The sequence below is a fragment of the Mesocricetus auratus genome, unplaced genomic scaffold (genome assembly GCF_017639785.1).
Source record: "Mesocricetus auratus isolate SY011 unplaced genomic scaffold, BCM_Maur_2.0 Super-Scaffold_100676, whole genome shotgun sequence".
Classification (NCBI taxonomy): Eukaryota; Metazoa; Chordata; class Mammalia; order Rodentia; family Cricetidae; genus Mesocricetus; species Mesocricetus auratus.
Window position 1 is genome coordinate 112,734,919 of NW_024429266.1, and position 14,488 is coordinate 112,749,406.

Here is a 14,488-nt window from a genome sequence, read left to right on the forward strand (position 1 = left end):
ATGGGCTAGGCCCTCCCTCATTGATCTCTAAATGAGAAAATGCCTTACAGCTGTATCTCCTGGAGGCATTGCCTCAGCTGACGCTCCTTCCTCTGATGACTCTATAGCTGTGACAAGTTGACACACAAAGCCACCCAGTACACTTACCATGTTTCATTGACTCATGTGTCATTTCTTCTGGAATTGATTTTAATAAATGCTGCCATGCTGTGGCATACTCAATTCAGTGAGTGGCCTTTTTCTTTTTAGAGAGCAGCTAGGACAGTGTGCATTTTACAGTTGGTAACACTTTGGAATCCATTTTAGAAATACAGGGGGTGACTTTGGGTGCCCATCCCACAATGAGAGATGTTCTCTCAGCCTGTACTCTTGAGGGAGAGCCTAGGTCCTGCCCTGGATGAAATGACAGACAGACTCTGGAGATCCACCATGGAGGAACTCACCCTCCCTGGGGATCGGAGTGGGGATTGGGTGGGGGGCTGGGGGCCTGGTGGAGGGACAGGGGAGGAGGGGAGGGAGAGGGAGCTGGGATTGACATGTGAAGCAAGCTTGTTTCTGATTTCAATTTAAAAAAAAAGAGGAAAACAAAAAATGCAGGAGGTGATGGTCTAATAGCATTTTTGGTGAAGGAACTTGGACACATCTCAGTAGGAGCCGGCACCAAAGTGGTTTCTCAGAGAAACAATAAACAAGAGAACTCGGGCTCCGGCAAGGCCTGCAGCAGCTGCTCAGCTGAGGGTTTTTCAGTTCTGTGTGACTCTGGGCTGCTCTTACATTTTTCCTTGCTCAGCATGTGGCTGAAGAAGAATTCTGTGTGATTCCTTGGGCCTTTCAAGGGTGTTCAAGCTTGAGACTCTGCCACCCTAGTACAATACAACCACTGAGTGATGAGTGATTCTACAGTAGAGAGAGGCACTTAGAAAAGCAAAGCCACACTCTGTGTCTTCCAACCCCTGATGATGTGGCCCAGGCAACACCATGTAGGCTGAGATGAGTCACCCTCAGAACTCAGCCTGAATTTCCTCACTCTCAGAATCATGAACAATAGGCTAGTTATATTATTTTAAGATGCTGAGTTTTAAGGTAATTTGTTACTAACTTTCCCCCAATTTTGAATCAACTCTCCTTAAAATAGCCTCCGATGACATGAGCCCCAGAGAAATGGCTCATGTTTTCTTGCACTAACAAAACGCTGGAGATGCTGTCGGAAGTCACGGTTTAGTGACAAACCCTGCTGGGATAATTTCCTCAAACACCTTGTCATTGCTCAATGCCACAGTGTATCACTGAGTACCAGGGGCTGCCTAGCCTGATGTAGAGCCTCGGGACTGCCAGCAGGATGGCATCCAGGAATATCTGACGCTTCTCCGTGCCTAGTCACAGCAGTTTCTTACCAGAGCCAACTCTGGTGACCTATTCAAGACCATAACCGGTAGACTGGACTGAATCTGACAGCTTCCAGAGCTGCCAGGGCCCGGGCAGTCAGCAGTCCACTCTCTTGAGAACTGGCACTCTGAGCAGTCAGCCCAGTGACCAAGCAGGATATCCTCAATGTGAGCAGCAGTTTCTCAATAGGAAGTGTGAACCCCAGGGAGGGCCAGCACCCCTAAAGATTAATATCCGGTGAAATGTGAGAGGGAAGCAAGCTGCTTCAGAAAGAAAAAGCTATTTCAGTAGCCAAGTGTGGAAAGAGAAAACCGACTGAATCAACCACAGGTCATAAAGCTGAGTGTGTACAGGAATTTGTGGGTCTGGCCTTCCTAAGATTGTGTGAACTTTTGAAAAAGATTTTCCTCTATTGTTCCGTGAAATATGTACATGTGTGTGTGTGTTTATACTTGAAGGTAAGCCACATTGTGTCATTAATTCCTATTATTCCTATTGTGTGGAAGGCTAAATCCATACATGCAATGCAATAAATATTTTTATTTAAACTTCCCTCAGCAAGTCAACATAGTACCCTCTCCTCTGTGAGCCACTCAGTTTCTTAAGTGACCCCTAAAACTGAAAAAACTAAAATACCTTTTGTAGCCTCTGACTGGCACATCAGGTCTTCTGCAGGCACTGACCACTCCACAAGTCAGAGTACAAACCCATCTGCCAACCCAGAAAGCACGTGGTGCTCCTCCATCAGACTCTAGTCTCTAGCATCAGCCTGCTGACGTGTGCATTCAGACAATGACCAGCACCATCCTTCCTAGAGTTCAGAGAAGCATCCTTCTTGGGATTGGATCACTGTACAACTCTTTGGAGGCATAAACCCAGGAATAATGGAATGGAACCATTACCAAGAAGAAGGAAGTTCCGGAGATGAGTGTGCTGGAGGACCAGCTCAGTCTGCCATGCCTCTGTTAGCAATAGCCTGCTGTGGGCAGAAAAACTCCTGTTCTGTGCCAGAAAGTTCAGAAATCCATCGTCACTTGGTCATTGCAAAAGGACATTGATTGCCATTGTCTAGGCAAACCCTCTTCTGAGGTTGGGTTGGGTAGGCAAGCCCCTCTGAGACCTCCTGATCTTTTCTATGGCTCCCAGTAGCAGACCCAGAGCAAACAATGCCAAAATGTCATGGGCCACATGCCACAAATCTTCATTTGAAAGCAGACAATCACTGTTGGGTTTTCTTCAAATAATGTAGAGGATTCACATCAAATCGGTGATGCGAAGTTGGGTGTCTGGAATGTGACAGAAGGAGCTTAAAGTGACTGTAAGAGTGGGAGATATCCCAAGAACGGCTCCCCAGTCCCCTGCAAGTCCCCTTACAGTACCTGAGTGCTTTCGCTTCTCCTTCGGACACCCTGCTAAAAGACCACTGATTTTACCTCCTTCTGAAGATACAAATGTCTCTGGAGAAGGCGTTGGGGGGAGCGGTATGTGAGTCGACATCTCTGTACTCAGAACAGAAAATAGGGAGAAAGCGGGGGTGCAGGAGATGTGTTTAGAGCTTGAAGGCTGGACACACACGGGACAATGGTCTTGTTGGATATCGGGACTGTCATAAGTTTGAACAGTGAGGCACAGGAGAAAACTACTGAAATGAGACAACTCGGGGAGGAATCACGGCCCTGAGCGGGGGCAGGGCAAGAGCAGTGAGGGACAGGTTGGGGCTTAGAGAAGTTTGAAAAAGTGACTGTGGTCTGGGTCAACCTGAGATGCAGGGAGGGCGTGAGGGAGTGTTCTTCCCATCCCCAGGTGCCAGGAATACAAGAACCCTGGACGTGGGCATTCACATCATGTTGGATTTCATCAGTGATTTGAGCGTCATCCATGCTGTGGACAAGTCCTGATGAAGGCAGTCACCCTGTTAACTCACTGTACTACATGGCCCCGTTCCTCTGCAAGCTACCGGTTTCTAAATGCATTTCACCACTACTCTGAAGGTGAAACTGTGTCTCCAGCCCAGGGAAGATTCCCCAGGATGGGTCACATGTGGTCGCAGCGAGAGCCTTACCGAAGTTAGGTCCCCTTTTGTTTAGGGGCCCAGTTGCTAGCATGGCAGTGCTGGAGACTGCTGAGTAATATCAGTTTCTGTTATCTTCCTCTGCATTTCCAACTGTCAGCATGACATGTGACAAATTTCCTCGAAAGACCAAAAAAAAAAAAGACGCAATCCAAAATTCAAAGAATTTTAATATGATTTATAAGTACATAGCATATGTCAAGTTGTCAGTACGAGAAGAATACCACCGATGATTAAATACAGATACTGAGTAGTAGCGTTTGTTTCTCGTCTATTTTTTAAAGACTTCCTCCCTTAAACAAAGTGAAAAGTAGAAGCTTCCATAGCAAACCTAAACTCTCAAATGTGAAGAAAAAGAGTTAGAGTAAGTGTGATCAGTCTTGGGAGGGTAGTATGTTTGTTTTGTTTTCTTTTGTTTTGTTCAAGACAAGGTCTCACTATGCAGCTCTAGATTCCCTGGAACTCACTATGTAGACCAGGCTGGCCTCAAACTCAGAGAGATCAGCCTGCCTCTGCCTCCTGAGTGCTGGGATTAAAGGTGTTGCACCACCACCACCTGGTTTAGATCAATATTTTTAATGTTGGATTTTGGACTAAAAGCCTGGTGTTTAAAATTTTTTTTTATCCTGTGCATATGTGTGTGTCTAGGTATGTGTGTGTGTTCAGGTATGTGTGTGTTCAGGTATGTGTGTGTGTGTGGTCAGGTATGTGTGTGTGTGTTCAGGTATGTGTGTGTGTGTGTGTGTGTTCAGGTGTGTGTGTGTGTTCAGGTGTGTGTGTGTGTTCAGGTGTGTGTGTGTGTGTGTTCAGGTGTGTGTGTGTGTTCAGGTATGTGTGTGTGTGTGTGTGTGTTCAGGTGTGTGTGTATCCAGGTGTGTATGTGTGTTCTTATGTGTGAATCCAGGTGTGTGTGTAGAGGTTAAGGGATAACCTTGGTATTGTTTGAGATAAGGCCTCTGTGATTTGCAGGCACATACACATGGCTAGGTGGGCTCTGATCTCCCAGGGATTCTCCTGCCTCTGTCCACATCACTGTGTAGGAGAGCTGGATGTCAGATGTGCGTCTACTGTGAGCAGCTTACACGGGTTCTAGAGATAGGAACCCAGGTCTTCATACTTGCTTGGCAAACACATAGTCACTGAGCCAGCTCCCTGCCACTGAAGTATCACTTAGGGTAGTGGCACATGCCTTTAATCCCAGCACTCAGGAGACAGAGGCAGGTGGATCTCTGTGAGTTTGAGGTCAGCCTAATCTACAGAGTGAGTTCCAGTATAGCCCAGGCTACATAGAAAAACACTGTCTCCAAAAAAAAAAAAAAAAAAAAAAAAAAAAAGCAAAACAGCTGGGCGTTGCCTTTAATCCCAGCACTAGGGAGGCAGAGGCAGGCGGATCTCTGTGAGTTCGAGGCTGGGCTGGACCGACAGCCTCCAAAACAATACAGAGAAACCCTGTCTCATAAAAACCAAAAAAAAAAAAAGCAAAACAATCAAAAAACCATGGTCTTTAAGGTCCTCAATATTCTTAAAGAGTATAAAGTCCTCTGATAATGAAATATTTGGAAATTGATACGTTTGTCTTCCTAGTTGGTTTTCCTCAAGTTAATTCTTTAAACTTTGTAGTCATCTGTGGTAGTTTGGTTATGGTTTAAGGATTCATACTTTAAGTTTGGTCCTCGGTATGGCTGTGGTGAGGTGAAAAGTACTCAGGTCATTGGGGTCACTAATCTTGGAAGAGATTAAGGGATCTCTCGTGCAACACGTAAGATTTTACAAGAATCAGTTATGAGAACAAATAACCCCCAGCCTTCTCCCTGGCTTCCTCCTTTGAGATGTGGCCTCTTCTTTCACCCCTTCCTACCAATAGCATCCGTCGTGTGGGGACCCAAAGGGGGCTCTCCCCAGAGCCTTTGCCTAGACCTTTAGCATCTCCCAAGCCAAACAGAACTCCTTTTGTTCTGGTTAACCATCCTAAACAGTTCCTTAGAATGACGAGAAACGGGCATGCACAGCATCTAAAACCCTTTAGCTTAGACCTCCTACTGCCTCCCCTCTACTCTCCACCTCCCAACCGTCTGTTCTCATGTGAGAAAGTTATAAAAACAATGTAACAATTGGCACAACACTGAAAGCAGCCAATCGCAAAGTTTTCAAAACCCAAAGCAAGGATTCCGGCTCTGAGCATCTAGGCTTTTTCCCTTCCCACTCATAAACTGTCTTTCTTGAATATATGAGAGTTCCTTCTCCCACACAGACGTCCATTCTCCTGGAGAGAGAATTCTGGGGCTTAGCACTGTATACTTGGTGCATACCAGGGGCTCCAGGATCTGCACAGTAGTAGTCCTCAGAAATTTGGAAGAACACAAGGTAAGGGTTTTATTGTAGCAACAAGAAGGAAACAGGTCTCCCTACATATACGGTGCTTCAAATACTGTCATTTGTCAAATATCTCGAGTATCAGATTCACTTGACCAGAAGGAATGAGTGAAAAGCCTCAGAGATCTGGCTTCAACAAATCTGCCAAATTAGTTTAAATAAACCCTGATTAGCACATTGCGAAGAGTGCAAAGGATGAGTGTGTCATCAGAAAAGCATGGAATGTACTTAGATGTCTCTCTCAGTGGGATGAAATTCTGAGAACTGGAGGACCAGAGCAGGGAATTTCCAGGGGTCTGAGGCTAAACACAAGAATGCCAAGTCTGCACACTTTGGTCATGTTCCTCTGGAGTGAGTGACTCCCCCAGCCCTCACTCTTCCTTTCTATGCTTTTGTGAATGAAACTGTCTTCCCCACCAGGTCCCTAACTCAGGAGCCGAAATCTAAGTCCTCCTTCTACAGCCTGTGCTCTTACTTAGAGACAAAGTCTTTACAAGTGAGGGTGAACACCAACCCAAAAAGACTGGTGTTTGTTTTTGAAAATGGGAAACTCAGACCCACTAATACATACAGAGAAAGACAGTGTGAAGATACAGCGAGAACAGACGTGAACATCAAGACAAGAGTCTTCAAGCCGATGGGAGAGGCCTGGAACCCTTCCCTCACATCTCTCAGATAGCTTGATTTTTCATTATTCTCCTGTAGAATGGTGACACAGGGATTTTCTGTTTTTGAGCCACTCAGCCTGTGGGACTTTGTTGTAGCCTTGGGAAACTTTCCTTCGGGTTTCCAAAGACAGCCAAAACGTCAGAGATAAGAACTGACTGTCAGGGGAATAAACCTCAGCAGCCCTTTGCTTTGGTAAATGGGGTCTAAGACACCCATGCTTCCCCCACGACAGCCCTGACAACTGCCTCAGTCACACAGCTCATGCGTGTTCCTCCACACAAGACTTAAGGCATCTTCAGTAAGGATAAGGAGAAGTGGCCGCTCGGTGCTGGAGCTAGGAGTGTGGCTAGGAGACTGGCTGATTCTCTAGCCATAGCATTCATTCTTGCTGATTTCTTGCTGTGCTTCTCAGGGTGGCCGGAACCTGACCCCCATGTGTATCTGGGCCACCCACATACGCTGTGCTATGTAATCACCAACACTGTGAACAAAGTCTGAGGTCTTTGGTGTTACTTCTGACCTTGACCAATCAACAGCTGTCCTCTCTCCTCTTGTGCCCACACCCTCTTCGCCCCACTCTCTCAACACCTTCAGGTCTTCTCATCGCTGCCACCCAAGGTCTTCTGGGACCATTGTCAGGGCTTCCGTCTGTTACTGACACCTGCAGATCCGGTGGACTCTTCCTTTCGGGCTCCTCTCACCGTGTTGGTTCACAGCCACCAGACTTGCTCAGGCCATCGGTGACAGTGCTCAGTCACCAGGCAGTTTTCGAGTGAGGGCTTGGAAGCTTGATGTAAATGGTCGAAGTCAAGGAGCTCAAGGTTGGAGTTGGGGATCCGGGAGCAGGCAAACCTATGAAAGGACATGAAGAATGGCTTAAGGGAATCCTTTACATGTCTTTAATGGTGTTAAAAAGAAGTTTAAGAAGCTGGAGAGATGTCTCAGCAGTTAAGAACACTGGCTACTCTTCAGGAGGTCCTGAGTCCAATTCCCAGTAACCACATGGTGGCTAAAACCATCTGTAATGAGATCTGATGCCCTCTTCTGGCAGAAAGTCATACAAGCAAGTAGAGCACTCACATACATAAAATAAATAATTTTTTTTAAGTTTAAAGTTCAGTATTTCATTTGGAGTGATTAAAAATGTTGTGAATGTTAAGATGTCAACAACTACCCACAAAAATCAGAATATTATGGGTCATTGCTGTAGTGCCAACTCGTTTGAATTTCCTTTCCCTTTATTATATTCCCTGCCACCACATTAGTTGTTACTTTGGATAAATACTCTGTTTATCTGTTAAAATGCCATTTCATTGTCAACAAGTGTTAACTGAGTGTACTTCTTAAAATTGAGAGTTGGAGGAAACAAGACAGACCAAATCCCCAATACTTTCCTACCCTCCTCTGCTACAACTCCTGTTCCAAATGACATTTTAAAGCTGATTCTTAAAGGGCAAACCGTCCAGTGTGTGTGCACACATGAAGCTGGTTCTTAAAGGATTCTTAAAGGGCAAACCGTCCAGTGTGTGTGCACACATGAAGCTGGTTCTTAAAGGATTCTTAAAGGGCAAACCGTCCAGTGTGTGTGCACACATGAAGCTGGTTCTTAAAGGATTCTTAAAGGGCAAACCGTCCAGTGTGTGTGCACACATGAAGCTGGTTCTTAAAGGATTCTTAAAGGGCAAACCGTCCAGTGTGTGTGCACACATGAAGCTGGTTCTTAAAGGATTCTTAAAGGGCAAACCGTCCAGTGTGTGTGCACACATGAAGGTGCATATGGCATCTTTAGCCACTGCTGCCCCGGATGTCAATCTTTCACCCATTCATGATAATGAAGACCAGAGGGGACATTGGACGGTTGCTGGGGAGAGCGCAGGACAGTCACGCTTTGCTCTGGTCCCTTTTCATGTATAGGATGAAATAGGGAAATGTGGGCTTTTCCTCAGATGTGGGCATCCTCCCCCTTGTACATTTTTTGTTTCCAATTGTTAAGTTTGAGAACTTTTTTGTATAGGTAGGGGTGTGTGTGTGTGTGTGTGTGTGTGTTTGCATGGGGGGTTGCCTGTGCATGTGGACACGTACCTGTTCAGGGAATACAGAGGCCTGCGTGCCTTCCCCCATCACTCTCCGCTTTATATGATGAGGCTAGGTCTCTCCCTGAACCCAGACCTTATACTTTGGACTAAACTCCAGAGAGCCCTGCCTCCACGCCCCTCCTCCTGTGGTTACAGGCGGCAGGGGTGCTGCTGCACCCCTAAAGCTCTGTGCGGTTTCTGGTGATCTGAACTCCAGTCCTCACGCTTTGCCTGGAAAGCACTTTACTAGTTTGGGAATTTTGAAGCTGCCTTTTTAAGGTTTCTGCAAGGTGAGCCAACACAGTTGCTTGGCTGGTACTGTTCTAACTGCTCAGTGGGGTAATGCAGGGCAGCTTCCAGGTTTTCACAGGGGAAGGTAAGAGTTCAGTTTTTATTGTCTCCATCTTCCTCAATCACTGTCTTTTATAAAGCTATCAGTCAGTCACAATAGATTGTGTGTGTGTGTTAAAAATGTGTGATAATTATATTAATTGTTATGAGTTTTTTTTAATGACTACAGCACAGACCTCACAGAAGGTCAGGCATGATAAACTGCTGAGTGTTTTCTGAATTAAGTCAACTAAAGCAAAAGCGTGAAATTGCATTGGGCAAGCACAAAGATGGGCGCTGTGATGAGCAGCTCAGTCCATCACATTCAACATCTCCTTCCTGAGATGATTAGGAAAGGGTTGGGGAGAAAGGGCAGGGGAGAGGAAGCTGGTGGAAAGGGCTCAGTGTTTACCCCCTAATCTAAGAGGCACGACTTGGCTAAACTTGCTTGCATCATTTTAGAGAAATGCCTGGGACATGACAAATGCAGTCCTGGTCCCAGAAACAGGAACTTCTTCAGACTGCCCTGGGGTCACAGCTAGAGAGACCAGGGAAGAGAAGCTTCCGTTAGAGCGTGTACACAGAGAGAGGGGAGGAGGTACACAGGGGCTTTGCGTCCTAAAGCCAAGCATACATCTCCATGGTGAGCTCTCACACTCATACATGAAATACTTGCCAGCCATACTCGGCATGTGGCTTTAGATTGAATGAGTGCTTTCCAGGAGCCCTGAATACTGCAGTTTACAGGAACTTACTTACTCCTTCATAGGACCCCAGACCCGCAAAAGGGTTTTAGAAATTGCCCAAGCTTAATCAGGTGTAGTGGTGCTCACATTTAATCCCAGCACACAGAAGGCAGAGGCAGGAGGATCTCTGTGAGTTCAAGACCAGCCTGGTCTACAGAGCAAGTTCCAGGATAGCCCAAGCTGTCTCAAAAAACAAAAATGAATAGGTAGGTAGATAGATAGATAGATAGATAGATAGATAGATATTGCACACACACACATACGAGTTTTTTAAACACCACCACAGCTCTTGGGGCTATCTAGGGAAGGGTTTTCCCTTTTTTAAAATCTTCTTCCAAAATCTTTTCTGAGAACTAAAAGTAGGAATTGTCCAGTGTGCCGTCAAACCCACTCCTCCACCGTGTTTCATGCTGAGTACTTTCTGAATGGAAATGCTAGCACAGGCCTCTGCAGCAGATGCCTCTCCACTCATTCATCTCTCCACCCATTTGCCTGCCTAGCAAACTTTGCCTAAGTGGGTTACTACCAGGTGTACACAATCCATAGCCCACGGGCAGTATATACCACAGGTTAGCTAAGAAAGTAGCTCAACACAAACGTCGTAACCTTAAAACACTATAAGGGGATTTTGTTTTGTGTTTTCTTGTTTTGGAGAGTTTTGTTTGTTTGTTTTGGGTTTTTCGAGACAGGGTTTCTCTGTGTAGTCCCGGCTGTACTGGAACTCGCTCTGTAGACCAGGCTGGCCTCAAACTCACAGAGATCCACCTGCCTCTGCCTCCCGAGTGCTGGATTAAAGGGGCACTCCACCACCAGCCCGCAGTTTTTTACTTTTTAAATAACTCAATTGTGTTGTTTCCAGATGTGAACTTTGTAGATGACGGCAGCTTACTGCAACATCCAAAGGCTGAACCCACTTGTGCGCCCCATTGCTATGTGAGACACAGAGAATAAAAAGTCAAGTAAGATAAATGCTTAAAATTGGCAGTGAAAGTGCTGGTAATGGTGTCTGGTATTTCCTTGGCACTTACCCTCTCTCTGCCTTTCACTGCTCCACGTACCGTGTGCATCAGCTGTCAACTTCTGACTGTCCTATGGTCTTCATGCTCTAGCCACAACCTTCACTTGCTAGCAAAAGAAGCCCAGGGACAGAGGGAGTAAGAAACTCATAATGGGCCGGGCATTGGTGGCACACGCCTTCAATCCCAGCACTTGGGAGGCAGAGGCAGGTGGATCTCTGAGTTCCAGGCTAGCCTGGTCTACAGAGTTCCAGGATAGTCAGGACTGTTACACAGAAATACCTTGTCTTGCAAAACCATTAAAAAAAAAAACCTTGTGATGGGTCCAAGACTCAAACCCAAGCAGTTTGAAAACCAGACATCAGTGTGAGAAACAAAAACTAGAAAACTTGCTCAGAATGTAGTGACAGTAAGAACCAAGGGAAGTCACAACCATGAGTCAAGGGAGTCAGAGGCCCTGTGTGCCAGTGTCTGGGGCCCAAGGGTGTCTTATCTTCTCAGTAGGAGTGTGGCTTTTGGCTTACAGGTTGTCAGGGTAGGCCTGGAGCGGTGAAGTGGGAATTTAACAAGCTGTAATGGCCCACACCTGCAATCCCAACACTCCAGGAGTGGAGGCTTGAGAATCCAGAGCTCACAGTCATCTTCAGCTTTATAGAGAATTAAAGGGCACCCTGGGCTATGTAATAGTCTTTCTCAGCTGGGCAGCAGTGGTGCATACCTTTAATCTAAGCAATTCTGTGGCAGAGGCAGGTGGATCTCTGTGAGTTCAAGGTCAGCCTGGTCTACAGAGCAACTTCCAGGACAGCCAGGGCTTTAAAAAAAAAGGCTGTCTCTCAACCGCTGTCTAATTGGACTTACAGCCAACTGAATAGGAGAGCATCATTCACACATGGTGCTGCAAACTCAGCCACCTACCTGTGGCTGGGGAGGTTGTAGGCCCTAGAAGAGAACCTGTTACTGCCACCTTCCCTAAATTAGCCCATCTGGGCTTCCTTCTGAGTTCTGGTCTTTTTGTTTTGTTTTGATTTGATTTGTGTTTTGTTTTTTCAAGATGGAGTTTCTCTGTGGCTTTGGAGGCTGTCCTGGAACTAGCTCTTGTAGACCAGGCTGGTCTCGAACTCACAGAGATCCACCTGCCTCTGACTCCCTAATGCTGGGACTAAAGGTGTGCACCACCACCGCCCAGCTTTGAGTTCTGATTTTATGCCCACAAGATGAACACTGCTCTCCTCATCAGAGACACTTCTGTTGTGAGCAGGGAGACGACTGCAGAAGGTTACAAGCAGTCAAAATGCAGAGAGTAAGGGGTCAGGGAGTGTCCGGCTCCAACTGGTATATCTACAGTGCAAGCTATATCTAAGGAACAGTGCAGACAAAGGGATGGAAAGATTATAAGAGCCAGAGGACCAGGACCCCCCCCCCGTAGATGGCACCTTCTAGGCACGACAGGGAAGCTGCACCTATGACATCTCAAAAATATGGCTGCATAATGACACCACCAACTGACATGCCAATGTGGATGGGGGTAGTGTCGCAAGGTCCCACCCCTAGATGAAGAGCTACAGGCAGTCAATGGCTGCTGAGGGGAAGAATCTGTCTGCTCCAGGGCCAAGTCCCACTAGGTCATCCAATCCCAAGCAGTCAGCCATAAACATGTTTATGTAAGAAAGAACAGCAATAGATGGCTCACTAGGGTGTGTGTGTGTGTGTGTAAATATATGCATATATATAAATACTCATATACATAGAATAAAATGAATAAATCTAAAAACTTTAAAATACATAAGAAAAGCCTATCTCAGGAAAAAAAAAGCATCTCCAATTAGTCTATACAAGAGTGAGACCAGAAAACAGCTGGCTTCAATTTACTAATTTTTAAAAGTAGGTGGTTCTTATGAAAAATATTAAGTGCACTGTGGGAAGGGATAAGATCAGTGTGTAGGGTGATGTGTGGAAAAGTTAGTGTCTGCTAGCATCGGTGGTCTTACTGGTAACTGACAGGAATCCTTTCCTTTGTTCTAAGAACCACGGGTAGCCAGCCTTTTGTTTACACTTGATCCTGTAGTTCTCAGTAACGATTTTGAGGATAACATTTCGAAACGGTATAACAGGTTCAGAGAGTTTGGGCCCCTGCCATCCAGTAGGCACTAAAGCGGCCGCACTCAGACCTGCTGTCTTCACTAACTGGCTGGCCACTCAGCTTCTCACTGAGAGTAGCCCCAACACAGAGCTGTGTGAAGAAGTCACCAACTCCCCTCCCTGGGCCTCCCACATGTGGCTCTCATTCTCTCAGCCACCTGCAGGGCTGGTACAGCTGAGGCTTCACCCTAGAGTTTCTGTCCTTATATCTGGGGCAGGAGCCTGACAGGTCACCTCAAGCCCATTCTTAAAAAATTGGCGGTGGGACAGCCTGGAGCCACAGGGGGAGATGAACTTGCTCCGTGGGAGGGCAGGGTCAGTGTCCCAGGCAGACCCTCAGCCTCAGGCGAGCAGTGTTGGTGTTTTGAGTCTGTTGGTGGCACACTACCACAGGTTCAGCAGGTCCGGGTGGGCGGTCCATCCATCAGTGATTTGCTGTGGCCATGCGTTTCCCAGCGCCTGGTCTGTTCTAGGACGAGCCCACTGCCGAACCAGTGCTTCTGAGTCTGTCCCGTTGGCCGGCGCTCTGGCTGGATGTGACCCGTGGGTGAGGCCTGCAGGCAGCTGGGTGTTTCTCTGCTAGGCCTGCGGAGATGCCAGGCCTCGGCGCGGTGACGAGCAGCAGAGCGCTGGAGGGAAGCCTTGTGTTCGCTCCTCCTGGTCTCCACCTGTCCTTCCGCCGTCATTTTTGCCTTCTACGGAGCATCTGTCTGGTAAAATTACACCGTGAGCGTGCATCATTTCATTTTTCCCAGTAGCCACGTTAAAATATATAAACAGCTGGGTATAGCGGCTCATGTCTGCAACCACAGCATTCAGGAGGCTGAGGCAGGAGGATTACTGTAAGTTCAAGACCAGCCTGGATTATTGTATTAGTCAGGGTTCTCTAGGACAGGGTTTCCCACCTTCCTAATGCTGTGACCCTGTAATACACTTCCTCGTGTTGTGGTGACCTTCAACGAGAAAATTATTTTGTTGCTGCTTCATAACTAACTTTGCTACTGTTATGAATCATAATGTAAATAGCTGACATTATGACCCCTGTGGGGGTCATGATCCACAGGTTGAGAACTTCTGCTCTAGAGGAACAGAATTTATAGAATATGTGTGTGTGTGTGTGTATGAGTGTGTGAGAGAAAATCCATAAATATGTATAAATCCCATCTATATAGGATTTGTAGGAATGGCTTACAGACTGTGGTCCCATTAGCTCAACAATGACTGTCTACCAACAGAAGGTCCAAAGGTGCAGCCGTTGAGTCTGTGAGGCTGGATGCATGGGTCAGAAACTGAAGAGGCAGGCTCTGATGCCAGGAAAGGATGGACTTGCAAAACCGAGAGCAAGCAGGCAAAGAGCAGCACCCTCCACCCACGCCCTTTGTGAGGCTGCCGCCAGAGACTGTGGCCGCACTACAGGGGATCTTTCCACTTCAGCGACCTGGATTAAAGTTGTGTCTTCCCGTCTCAAAAGATTTGGGTTAAAAGTGAGTCTTCTCGCTTCAAATGACTTCATTAAGAAAAAACTCCCTCACAGATGCACCCAGCTGCTTGGTTTTAGTTAATTCCAGATGTAGTCAAGTTGACAGCCAAGAGTAGCAATCCCAGCTATATAATGAGACTCAGTCTCAAAAACCAAACAAATAAAAAGACAGGAGGAATTAATTTAAAATTTTGTGTTTAATC

At 46.5% G+C, this 14,488-nt stretch overlaps 1 long non-coding RNA gene across 1 annotated transcript; it reads right to left on the reverse strand.

The window, feature by feature from the left end:
• Positions 1 to 5,805: 5,805 nt before the first annotated feature.
• LOC110339494 lies at positions 5,806 to 10,916 on the reverse strand. The gene is made up of 2 exons (XR_002381568.2): positions 10,679 to 10,916; positions 5,806 to 7,351 (listed from the first exon to the last, which is right to left on the reverse strand). It is a non-coding gene; the product is annotated as an uncharacterized LOC110339494 (long non-coding RNA).
• Positions 10,917 to 14,488: the final 3,572 nt, after the last annotated feature.